Source organism: Gopherus evgoodei, chromosome 6, assembly GCF_007399415.2.
Source record: "Gopherus evgoodei ecotype Sinaloan lineage chromosome 6, rGopEvg1_v1.p, whole genome shotgun sequence".
Taxonomy (NCBI): Eukaryota; Metazoa; Chordata; order Testudines; family Testudinidae; genus Gopherus; species Gopherus evgoodei.
In genome coordinates this window covers 38871198-38884866 of record NC_044327.1, presented here as the reverse complement: position 1 = coordinate 38884866, position 13669 = coordinate 38871198, and the positions used below count along the sequence as shown (strand labels likewise).

General features: G+C 40.6%; 1 protein-coding gene and 1 pseudogene across 2 annotated transcripts in view; one reads left to right on the top strand and one right to left on the bottom strand.

The window, feature by feature from the left end:
• ALDH1A1 (aldehyde dehydrogenase 1 family member A1) overlaps positions 1–10760 on the bottom strand; it is an 88490-nt gene extending 77730 nt beyond the window's left edge. For both annotated transcript variants that reach the window (XM_030565836.1, XM_030565837.1), the window contains exon 1: positions 10740–10760. The gene's annotated coding sequence lies outside the window, so the exon portion shown is untranslated. The remainder of the gene's footprint in view (positions 1–10739) is intronic.
• On the top strand, positions 436–7747 carry LOC115653102 (annotated as a pseudogene).
• Positions 10761–13669: the final 2909 nt, after the last annotated feature.

The window sequence follows — 13669 nt, the reverse complement described above, 5'->3', positions numbered from 1 at the left end:
CAGTTGTTTCTGTACTGTTGATATTAAATACTCATTTTATAGTAACCTGGTACATGTTGCAAATCTTGTTGGTTATCTTATTACTTGGAACAAAAATCTTAAGCAAGCTGAAAAACAACTAGTTGCTGCTGCTACTCTTATAGGGGAACCAGATAATGTGAATAAGTAGAATAACACATTTTTCAGGTTAATTATAAGGCAAGATTTCATTAAACCAGAGAGTATACACAAACTTAGAATTTTCTGTGAATCCCTCATGTATCTGAATTCAAGGAATAAATTAAGTTGAGGCTCTCCAGGATGATTCTAGTCAGCATACTGCTAAACTTGTTGCCAAGCAACAAATCTCTAGCTCTAGCTTATAATTACATAGTACTGTAAAAAATGCTGTTTGAAAAATTGTGCCCCAAAACAACAAGGAACTGATGAGTCACTGTCAGCTGCTGGCAAATAACACAAGAGACAATCTAGCAGAAAGTGAGTTATTCTCAGTCACTGAACTGCTTCCTACAATGTATACCCTCACAGTTAATAAGCCAGCTCCAGAAATTAGACTCACAAAAGGATGTGTAGTTTATGAAATCCCAGGTATAGAAGAAATTCAAGATGAAAGTGTTGGAATGTACAGTTATTCAGATCAGAGAGAGCTGTGGAGTGAACTGACCAGCTCTCAGGTGGATTACCCACCAGGGGACCCAGAACTGGATGATCAAGATGACCAAGGCCAAGTGTGCATGTGTGCTTGCACCTGGAAGTGTTCTGTTTGATCGCATTACTTGAGTTTCCCCACATCTTTGGTTCCAGCATCTTGGGGTTTTTTTTAATTCAGAATAGAAGCTGGTTGTGAGAGGCTGTGTTGCAACTTTTCATGATGAACTTGGCTGAAGTGAAGGTAGCTTGAACTGGCTGTGAAAGAGACCTGTCACATGAAGGCCTGTTCTCTGCTTTTCCATATAATGAAGCTTGTTTCTGTCAAGGACTGCCTTTTTCATACTGGATTTATTTGAAGTTAACAGGGTCACTCAGTAGAAAAAAAAACTGGCTATGAGAAAGGCCTAATGTTTTCTCCTGTTAGTCACAGAAGATTGGATGGAATAGAACTGGAGCTGATCTTTTCCGGGCAATCCCATGTCAGTGAATTTGCTGTTTGTTTATTTTTTCTGTTGCATGTGTGACCCTGCCCTTGTTGCAGTGGAACTAGGATTGTTCTTGGAATAAATGCTTTATTAAAAAAGCTTTGCTGGAGTTGGACTCCTCATATCAGCTACTTTGCCTGATGAAGGAACCCCTGCACTGAAAGCTGTTTTACGGCTGCCAGGTAGGCAAATGAATTGAATTAGTTTCTACTAATACTGAATAAGTCCAAAGGATTTATTGGGTATATCTACTTGATAATGCAAGTTGAGTTATACTTAAATAGGTTGCTTTCTGTACTTAACTGTCATTGTAAATAATAAGACTTTTTAAATGATTGAAATGTGTTGTTTCATTGATAATTTATACATCAGCAGATGGAAATGTAATGATGCTGTGGGATATTTGGTATGCCATGACACTTATAAATGACTATTCAACTAATCTTTTTACTGAAACTCAGTTTTCTTTTAAGTGATATGAAATAAATACATTAGCAGCTAGTTATTGAATTGTTAAAATAGGTTACGTTGCAGTCCTTGTTTTAATCTTAGAACCTCATTGCAGGTTATTCCTGAAAACATGTTATATCGTTAATATTATAGAAGCCAGTCTTGCATTTCTTACTGATAAAAAAACTTTCATTGATTAAAAACTGCTGGAGTTGACACTTAACTTGCACAGTTTCATTCCATTAAATCTACTCAGTGTACGCAGAGAAGTGGGTTTGTGATAAATATTATACTGCTAATTATTGTTTGTACAGTACACTGATCACATAAAATGCTCTGGAAATGCTCATTATTAGTCATGATATTATGTGTAACTCCTCCATCTGAACTAAGGAGACCACACTACTTTAGGGTCTGATTCTGATTAGAGTTGTGTGAATAACTGAATTTTAGGTTTGTTTGCCAAAATAAAATAAAAAATAGTTTCAGGTCAACCTGAAATGAACATTTTTCAAATATTTTGCAAACAGAAAATTAAAAAACTAAAATTGTTTTGGGTCAACTGATATGTTTTGCTTAACCTAAACAAGTTTCATTTTGTTTTTGACTTTTTACATCTTTACATTTTTTAATTAAATTGAAGAAATATTTGAAATGAAATATTTTGAATCAAAAACATCAAAATGTTTTATTTCAAAACTGTCAAAATGAAATATTTCATTTTTTTCAGAATTTTTTGTGTTTGTTTTCAACTGAAACACTTCGGTGAATTTGACATGAACTTGGAAATGTTTCAGTTGACCCAAATCTGATTTTTTTCAGGAAAAAAAACTGTCTGAAATATTTTGCCCAGTTGTAATTTTGATTTCATTTACACCAGTACTTAGAAAATCAGTAATAGCCCCACTAAAGTCAACGGAATGATACCACTTTATAGCTGATGTAAGTAGATCAGAATCAAGAACTTAGGCTGTTAGATAGTGAAAGCAGAGATTGCTGGGAGTTTATACTATATTATTAAAATGCCAGTATGTAAAAATTGGAGTAAGATTTTCAAATCTAAAAGTTTCACTAGATTCTTGCCATGACTTGGGAAACATATTATATCCCAGTTTTGTTTTCAAATAATACTTATGGGCCTCCATTGTTAAGAGGGGATTTGAAGCAAAGACCTAATTCCTCCCAGGTATAGATCACTATGTATTTTACAAAGAACTATGATTAGTAATTGCAGCTCTTTTTCTTTAAGGGATGCTTTTATTTCTTCTGAAAGCTTGAATTATTTTCCTATTAAGAAGAAAGCCAATAAGCAAATATGATCCTTTTATTAAAATTCCTGATATACTAGTAGAATCTCAAGCTTTACTTATCTTTTTTTTTTTTTTGCATTCAAAATTATTCCTCTAGTTATCTGCTGATATATCTAAGAGAAAAAGATATGTTGGAAGTAGTGGAGGACAGGAAGTTAATTATGGCCCTGATTCCCCTCTCAAGTCTAAATCTGGCATAACTACACGGGTGCAAAATTGGTGAAAGTGAGAAGAGAATCAGTACCAGAATGATGATCTTTTACTGTGTGGTCCTGATCTGCACTGGGATCTGAGCTGAGTTACACCTAATGATGAAAAAGCCAGATTACAATTCTGGATGCATGATGGACAATATTATTGACCAAGAGAAACCCTCTCAGCCTGTGTTGTCTGTGCCAGACTTCTACCTAGATTTTGTAAATTGTAAAATGTTTGATTAGGATGTTTCCCATCACTTGCATTTCTTTCTTTCTAATGGAAATGCTTTTAAAAGATCTGATGTTCTTACAAGTGTTGTTCATTAAAGCAGCTATTCAAGCAGTCATGCTTAGAAATACTAACATAAATCGGATATAAAAACACAACAATATTTACATGAGGCAATCAATGTTTATAGCCCATAATCACAGACGATCTCCTTCCCTTTTATAAACATTAACCAAACTGACAAGTCAGTTTAAAATTATATTGTGTACATTTTATATTAATAATTTATTCCAAAAAAGTTAGGAAAAATCTCTGAATAGATTACTGAATATACGTTTCAATAATTTACTATTTTATTATTATTATAATATGTTATATATATAATTAATATGAGACTAATCTTCAGCATAAGCATGGAATTTATATGCACAGCAAACATTTTTTAAGCAAGGTTTTCATGTTCCTGCTTTTGTTGTTAGGAGATGGGAGCAATCTGGTAAAAAAAAATCTTTTAAAAATATTTCAGAATTAATTTGTGATTAATAAAATGTGGTACAAATTTTTAAGAAAAATATATCGTGATTTGTTTTTCTGTCTGGTTTTCTTCTTGCTCACATCCTGCTTGCTCACATCCATACGGCTGGAATCGGTTCCGGGAAATACTGTTTCTTTAGAAATTTAATAAATACCATAACTATTATTAAGTTAATGAATGGACAGTTTGGGATTTATATAGCACTGCTTGGATTTTATTCCCTTTTTTCCCCTTCCCAACAATAGCACACCTATATAACTGTGCATTTTTCAGATGTAATTGTTTCAGCAGGAAATATTTATTTCCAGCACACTAATTTTGAAACGTACTCATTTCCAGTTTAATAATCATTTCTTTCTTGTACATTGTTTGTTTTTATCAAACAATTCTCTGTGAATGACAATTCTCTTCCCATTTGTCAAAGTTGAATGTACAGGTTTGATCATGCATCCACACAACCCATTCTTAAATACAATGTGATATATGCCATCATGTGCCAGCAATGCCCCTCTGCCATGTACATTGGCCAAACCGTACAGTCTCTACGTAAAAAAATAAATGGACACAAATCAGACGTCAAGAATTATAACATTCAAAAACCAGTCGGAGAACACTTCAATCTCCCTGGCCACTTGATTGCAGACCTGAAACTTCAAAAACAGACTCCAAGGAGAAACTGCTGAATTGGAATTAATTTGCAAATTGGACACCATCAAACTAGGCTTGAATAAAGACTGGGAGGGGATAGGCCGTTATACAAAGTAAAACTATTTCCCCATGTTTATTCCCCCCCCCCCAGTTCCTTACATCTCCTTGTCAATTGCTGGAAATGGGCTATTTTCATTACCACTACAAACAGTTCTTTTTCTCTCCTGCTAATAGCTCACCTTATCTGATCACTCTCCTTATACTGTGTATGGTAACACTCATTGTTTCATGTTCTCTGTGTATGTATATATATAAAAGCTTTCTACTGTATTTTCCACTACATGCATCCGATGAAGTGGGCTGCAGCCCACAAAAGCTTATGCTCAAATAAATTTGTTAGTCTCTAAGGTGCCACAACTACTCCTGTTCTCTTAAATACAGGTTTCTATTTCATTGTGGAGATTGAGATTAATGAGATCAATGTGTTTTACTCCTATTTTTCTCTTTCGAATTAGGTGTTTTCTATAGAACTTTAAAGTTAATACCAAAATGCTTATTTAAATATCTCCTCCCTCTTTCCTACATATGCTGAACATTAGTTTCTTCAGTACAACTGAAGCCTTGATAGACTGGACATTTGAAATAAAAATATCCTTTACTGTTTGTAAGTTGCTGAAAGAGGCTTTGAGCCAAAACATTCATATCTTCCTCCTCCCACTTTTGAATTATCTACTTTTTTGACATTTTTAGCACTTAAAAAAATGAATGGCTTAATTCCTGCTCTTTTTCATACCAAGGCACATCACTTAACTCAATGGCATTACTGCTGATTAATCCTGGTGTGACTGAGAGTAGACTTTGGCTTATTAAATGGTTTAATGCATCCTATCAATAAATCTGTCTGAGTTCATTGTCCCAAAGACCAAAGAAAAAAGCCACTGATTGTTTAGAGATGTGTTGTTGTTTATGTGAGAGTTCACAGAGTTATCACAATAATATTTGTCTTTTGAGAGTTTTACTCTATACCTTTCTGTTTACTGAAGTCTTTAAAAAACTTTCATTTCATAGACTTTGTTAATATTCATTAATGAAAATGACATTATTAAATGGATGTAATATTAAATTGATTTTGGATGTGGGTTTGTTATTTTTAATGATTTTCTTCAGTCACACCAGAGCTAAATGAACACAGTAGTGAGCGCTGCTAACGCATAGAGTTTGACAGTACTTTACAAAAGATTATAACACAAAGCCAGGAGCTGAAGAATCTTAGTTCAAAAATTGGGCTGATAAAATTGGACTTTTGCATATGATTTCAAGCACATAATAGCTCATAATGGGTAAATACAAAGCATCAAAATATTTAAATAAGAATAGGTAACACATGATTTTTTACATTTGAACAGAAGATCTCGAAACACACAAGGGAAAATAAAAGACTTATGATACAGCTGTGGCTGGCCCAAGTCAGCCGAGTCAGGCTCACACTGGGGGCTGTAAAATTGCAGTGTAGACATTTGGGCTCAGCTGGAGCCTGGGCTTTGAGGCCTTCCTTCTTCCCCCTGGACTTACACTGCAGTGTACACATACCCATTGTAGATTTGTTTCACAAACAAAAATCCACACACATTTCAGTATTTTCTTCAAGAAATTTCAAATTTTTCAATGAAAAAACACTTTTCCAAAACATGTATGTGTTTGGATTTTTGTTCTGTACCCATTCTCTCTCTTCCTTTTTCCTTTTTTGACCCCTCCCTCAGAACATTTCAAAAGAAAAAAACCTTCTGGGAAAATGTTCATTTTAGAAAAGAGGTCATTTTTCATCAAAAAAGTGTTAAACAGAAAATTTCAACCAACAGCAATCGTAACCTCCATTTCAATTCCATTAATGTTATCCTTTGACCTCTCTAATATTCTTTCTTAATCCTTAGGGCCCCTACAAGGATCAAGTAAAATAATGTCACCAAATCAATCATAAAACATTTAGCCCTGGAAGAGACGTTTGAGATAATTGAGTGTATCTACTGGTATAATACCGTATATCCTGCGTATATTCTACAGTATTCCTTCTATGCTCTGTGCTACTGTACATAACCCAGCCATCAACTGTGGAGTATACCTAGATGTCCATTTGTACATTTAGTAACATCTAAATAAAGGAGATGTGAAAACTTGTCCTCACTCCCCTTTGGGAACTTTATTTGAGGCAAAGATTAAAAGAGCACAATTTGCTGGTTTTGTTGGTACCTTTTCCTGGTTTTCACATCTGCTTTTTCTTACCCTAATATGTCAACTTGTCTCTCTCTCTCTGTGACATTCTCCCCCTCATTTCTGGAAAGCCATTTGGTTTTTCCCATTCTCCCCCAACAGGCTTCTCTCATTTCTTCCCATGGGGATCTCCATTCCTGTGCTGTGTGGTGCATCTCTTCCTACTTCATCCCCAGCCCTTCTGCCACTTCAAACTGAATCCCACCTCTGCTCTTCCATAGCCCTTCTGCCACCTCAAACTGCATCCAACTGCTCATCATCACCTCTGCTCTTCCACGGCCCTTCTGCACTCACAGAACCCCAGCACTCCTGCATCCTCAGAGCCCTTCAGACTACCCCAGCCATCCCAGTAACCTCACAGCCATTGAGCTGTTTGGGACCACGGAATGGTACCTAAAGCTGAGCTCACCTTCACCCAGCAAGCCCAGCTGAAGTTGTTCAACCATATCAAAGCCTATAACCTTCAGAAAGTAATGAGGAGCCTCAGGGAGCTGCTGGAGTCCATGCCCTCCTCCTGCGGTCTTCTGCCACAATGACGTCTAGGAAGGGAACATCCCGCTCTCACCCCTGACAAGCTGATGCTGACTGACTTTGAGTACAGCAGCTAAAACTGCAGGGGTTTCGACATTGGCAGTCACTTCTGTGAGTGGGTTTATGACTACACTCAGGACACATGGCCCTTGTACAAGACCTCCATGGAGACTCTACCCTCCTTGCCAGCAGCAGCTGCACTTCATTCGGCACTACCTCTGGGAGGACCTGGAGAGGCCCAAGGATATTATGCACGAGGAGCAGGCCTGCACTGAGGAGGAGATACTCACTGAGATCAGCTGGTTCGCTCTGGCCTCTCACTTCTTTGGGGGTATCTAGTCTCATCCTGCAAGCAAAGATCTCCACTACTGAGTTTAAGTACCTGGACTATGCGCCGTGCCACTTCGAGGCCTACTTCTAGCAGGGGGCGTGGTGCACGTGACCGGGCTGGCCCACAGCATCCCCCAGCCTGACTCTGCCTGCTCCATTCTCAGACTCTGCCTCCTGCAGTGTGGCCCTGACCTCAGGTTACTGCAGACTGCAGACACGTGGGGTCTGGCAGTCATTACTGAACGGCCCCTTCCTGGCCAGGAGATCCATTTGCCCTGTGCTACCACGGGACAGCAGCTGGTAAGGACAACAAGGGGACATTGTATATATCCCTCCTCCAGCCTCTGGTACCTGGAAGGACCTGTCCTTTCCATCTGCAGTGAAGGAGGAGTAGGCAGTCAGCTGTGACAGACTGATGATGGCAGCAATCAGCTCCACCTGCTGGCAGGGACTGGAAGATGCAGGATTATTCAATGGAGCGAGAAAAGCCTGGGGAAGCTGCAGGAAAGCTTTGGAGAGGCATCTCCACCTAGTGGCTTCCCAAGGCATTGGGTCTGGTCTCATAGGAGAGGTTTATTTCTACTGTGTTATGAACAAACTTGCATTCAATAAATTTACTGTTTATGTGACAATTTTAGAGGGAGGCATATGAATAGACAGAGGTCAGAGACCTCTCAGCTGTAGTTCAAAACACATTCCCAGTGAGGGTCTCTTTTAGTCCAGATATAAAAGACGTATCAGTCCTAAATGCATATTTCAGAGGATATTAAGGGAATAAAGTGGGTGAGGTAATATCTTTTATTGGGCCAACTTCTGTTTGTGACAGAGACAAGCTTTCAAGCTGCACAGAGCTCTTCTTCAGGTCTGCATATTTCAAAGGATTGCAGGATCTAGTGGAACTCCATTTGAGAGCCTTTATGCTCTGATTATTCTGCTTTGGTTCATATAACTTGCAGCTCTGAGCTCAGGACAAGGCTATTAGTGCTTGAATCTACATAGAAAACTGGAGTTGCCATACTGAATTAGACCTGTGGTCAATCTATTCAGTATCCTGTCTCTGACAATCCCTAGCACCCAATGATTCAGTTATGGGATAATCTGCTCCCTATGCACATCTCATCATAAATAGTTAGCTTGTCTTAAACTTCAAATGAGAGGTTTCATATTCCTTCCAAAACTTTTTTTTGTTCAAAATAGTTAATGCTAATCTAGATAGTTTTGTTATCCATATCAATATCCAGTCCTCTTTGTATCTTGATAAGTTTTTGGCCTCAATGACATCATGTGACATTGATTTTAATTATGTATTATGGGAAAAGGTATTTTCTTTTATCGGTTTTAAATTTTCCAACTTTGAGTTTCATTGACTATCTCCTTGAGTTATGAGACAGGAAGAAAGTTACTTATGTACTTCCTCTAAACCATTCATTATTTTATATACTTTTATCACACCCCTCAGAGAATTCCACACCAGCTGCCACAGGTCCTGCCGCCACTCCACCACTTCCACTCCCTCTCCTGAGCCTGCCATGCCTCTTTTCTCCCCACTTCCCTCCAGCCTCCTGAACAACACAAAACAGCTGATCGGGAGGTGCGGGGAGGAGAGAGGCACTGATCGGCAGGACTGCTGGTGGGCGGAAGGTGCTGGGGAACAGAGGTGTGGGGGAACTACTTGGGGGATGCTGACGTATTACTGTGGCTCTTTGGCAATGTACATTGATAAATTCTGGCTCCTTCTCAGACTCAGGCTGGCCACCCCTGCCCTAAGTCTTCTCTTTCTAAAGAGACACTTCCAATTCCCTTATATTTGGATAAGCTATATAACAGGCTACCTGCTTCAGTGATTGAACAGAAGTTACTTATTATTCCCCAGCAGGATCAATACCTGCTATCAGGGTGGGATATTTCACACAATACTGACAACCTTTCTATCGGAATGGGGCAGGGAGGCTATGGAGGGGGATGGGGGAGAGGGAAGAGGCGTTTGGAGAGGTGTGTTCATGTATATGAACATCCCCTGTGTGGAGTGGATCTTTACTCTGTGTCAGCCCCTGCAGTCAGAATACTGGAAAAAGGAGGAAGTCGGGCATGGAGAAGGTTCCAGGGTGGGGTCAGATGATCTGTTGCTGCTGCATAGGCCCTGCTATACTCTACACTATAAAAGACCTACACAAAGTCCTATGCAGGCCTCTCCAGTCATGGGGTTGGAGTGCCCATTGTGCAGTGGCTCTGTGAGAGGGTGTCCGTTTGTGTCTCTGACTTTATTTTTGTTTAAAATTACCATTTTTTTCAGTGGGCCAACTGCCAAATTATCATTTAGGACAGTGGTTCCCAAACTTTAACAACCTCTGAACCCCTTTCACTAAAATGTCAAGTCTCGCGAACGCCCTCCTAAAAATGAATATTTCCAGTGATTTTCGCCTTTTCCTGAGTATAAATTATAAAAGGAGTGATCTTGGAAATATAAAATTTATTTTTATGATATCCTTATTACACACTATGTATTATTAATTATTATTTATTGTTACAGTATTTTTATTACATTATGAAAATGGCAACACTCTTCCAGGATCTCACTTTCATAGCTTGTATCACTTTGAATAAGCCAGTTATAAGACAAGGCCCCTATGTTTCATCAAGGAGTGTCAGATGTGAAACAGCATGAAGGTATTTAAGAAGCCAACTCAAAGAGTTCTTCCTACACAAGCATTCAGGTCTTGAGCAGTTCAGGCAAACAACATATGGTACAACAAAGCTTAAACTTGTTCTTCAAAATAATTTAAAAAACAATACTAGCTGCCTATTTAATTTTAAAAACAGCAAAAAATATCCACCTCCCTTTCCATTTCTCATAAGGAGTCTTGAAGTTTAAATCTCCTCAGTGTGATCAGGGCCGTCCTTAGGCATAGGCAGAATAGGCAACGACGGGACGTAAGGCCTCACACTGCCTGGGGGCACCACTTTCCAGGCAGCCCAGGCAGTGTAGAAGCAGGGCTGCTGGGTCCTAGAGAGAGCTGAATGCAGCACAGTCTGAGGAATGGGATTGGCTGCTGGGGTCTCCGGGAAGGGGAGGGGGAGGGGGTGGGGATTGGGAAAGGAGCTCACCTGTGAGTGTGATTCTTTCCCCCCGGCTGAGGTCAGGTGAGGCTGTGGCTCTGGAACCAGTATCCTTTGTTGTCTCCCATAACATCCATTCTTCTCCCCCCTGCCCCACGGAGCACCCCCTCCTTTCTCCCTCCTCCCCAGGAGCACCCCTCTCTTTCTCCTCCCTCCCCTCCGTCAGGGCGAGGTTGGGTGAAGTGCTGGGAGGGAGGGAGACTGGCTGGCTGCTTGCTGAGGAATGAAAGTGAAAGTAACTCACTTCCTGGGCAGGCAGCCAGAATTGGAATGTCACACTGCCTATATAAGACAAAGCCCCAAATATCGGGACTGGCCCTCTAAAATCAGGACATCTGGATCTGGCCACCCTAGCTGGGGAGCGCCTCTCCCCCAGGCTGGCAGCTGCCAGCAATCCATCTCATTCGGGGGGTGCTGCACAGGGCAGGATGAGCTGCTGTGGCTCCATGGGTGCCCTGTCCCTGAGATCAGATGCTGTGCTAACCTCACCATGGTCCTTAAGGCTGGTGGTGGTGCCCATTGGCGTGTGATTGGACCTGAGGGTTTGCTGCTGCTCTTGCCACTCTGCACCCCAAGAGATGGATTTTGGGGTCCTGTAGTTTTCCACCTATCTCCTCCTCTACTGCAGCTGTTGGACCAGCGGGCTGGGGGGTGAGCCAAGCATGAAAGCCGTACTGTGTTGCCATTTAGATTGTCATTCAACAACTTTGTTTGTCAAAAATTCTTGCTAACAATCCTGAATCCAATTTCAATATTTTTTTAAAAAAAATCAATATCTTAGCCAAAAACAGAAAATTAAGTTGTTGACAATTATTAGTGACAGGTTTGGTTTGAGGCAGGGAGTGGTCCAGTTTTCATCAGAGGAACAAAAAATGTTGACTGATTTTCCTATAGCCTGTTACTCCTGATAAGAGCCCTCCAACAACTGTAATATGCTCATCTCCTTACTAGTGTATAAAGCAGGGGTTGGCAACCTACGGCACACGTGTCAAAGGTGGCAGGTGAGCTGATTTTTGATGGTATGCAGCAGCAGGCTGAGCAGCTCAGCCCATCACTGCTCTGGGGTTCCGGCTGCTGCCCTATTGCCAGCTGGGATACCAGCCATCAGCCCCACTCAGCACCTGCTGCTGGCCTGGGGACCCCAAGGAACCCCAGGCTAGCAGTGGGCTTAGCAGGCCAGCTGAACCACTCAACCTGCTGTCAGCCTGGGGTTCCATTCACTCAGCCGGCAGCGGGCTGAGTGGGCTGGTGGCGGGCTGAGTGGGCTGGTGGCGGGCTGAGCAGGGCCGGTGGGGGGTTGAGTGGCTCAGTCTGCTGCCAGTCTGGGGTGCCAGCAGCACTCAGCCTACTGCTACTCCGGGATTCCGGCTGCCGGCCCCTTGCCAGTCAGGAGCTCAGCCGCCAGCCCCACTCTGCCTCCTGCCAGCCTGGGTGAGCAGAATCCCAGGCTGGTAGCGGGCTGAGGGGGGGGTGGCGGCCGGGATCCTAGCTGGCAGGAGTTGGTGGTCAGAACCCCAGACCAGCAGCGGGCTGAGCAGGGCCTGGGATCCTTGTCTAGGGTTCCAGCCACCAGCCCACTGCCGGTTTGGGGTTTCATTTACTCAGCTGGCAGTGGCCTGAGCAGGACCGGTGGTCAAGACCTCAGATAATAACAATAGTTTATTTATATAATATAGACATAGAGAGAAACTTTCTACAAACATTAAAATGTATTACTGGCACGAGAAACCTTAAATTACAGTGAACTTGGCACACCACTTCTGAAAGGTTGCCGACCCCTGGTATAGAGTGACCATATGTTGTACTAAGATTCTCCTGCTTTTTTTTTCCCTTGTGAGTCTGTATAACTTTTGCCAGCCCAGAAGTTGGGCAGCCAATGTTTTATGTTTTCACAATGTTTTCTCCAACATTCATAAAGTAAATACATAGTTAATATGAGTTAAAAAGGACAGAGACACTTCTTTGTGAAGAATCTGTACAGCAGATCATGCCCATAGATGATCCAGAAAAGAAATTTGAGGTTGAATTTTTTAATGTTGTGATGGATAAAGCAGTATCTGCTGTTGATGAAAGGTTTAATACCTTGCAAGTACACAATGAACAGTTTGGATTTTTGTATGACATAACTAAATTCAACGAAATAGGAAAACAAGAGCAACTAATGACAAAGTGCAAGAATCTAGAGAGCCTCCTGAAGCATGGTGATAGTTTTGATTTAAATGGACTTGAACTGTACGAAGAATTGAGTACACTGTCATTAATGTTGCCACATGCAAAGTTGGCGATGGACATTGTACAGTTTATTTATACCCGCAAACCTGTTGACATATATCCTAAAGTGTACATTGCCACTCGTATTCTACTGACAATTCCTGTAACAGTAGCATCAGGAGAACTGAGTTTCTCAAAACTAAAGCTCATTAAAAACTATCTCCGCTCTACAATGAGTCAGGAACACTTGACTGGTCTTGCTGTTCTTGCGATCGAACAAGACATGACTTTGTCTTTGTCATATGATGACATTATTACTGATTTTGCAGCCAAAAAAGCCAGAAAGATTGCTTTTAATTAAAAACAAATCTTTGTTTCAATACCTCTTCATATAAATTTCCAATAAAATTTTGATAAATTAAAAAAAAATATTATTTGCATCATTCTGTCATATCAGAATTTTTTTCTATAGTGCTGCTTCTTTAGTGCTAGTCCATCAGCATTACAGTGTGCTTAATTAAGTTAAACTGGTTTTAATAATGTGAATGTGGCAAGTTTTCCAATACTATAAGCTTATGTTTGTGTTGCTAAGAGCAGATCAGGCACAGGGGCACCAGTTTAATAATCTCGCCTAGGGCACCATAAATCCTAAGGCCGGCCCTGAGTGTGATAGATATGCTTGCTTTGATCTACTTAGCTCTTGGAAG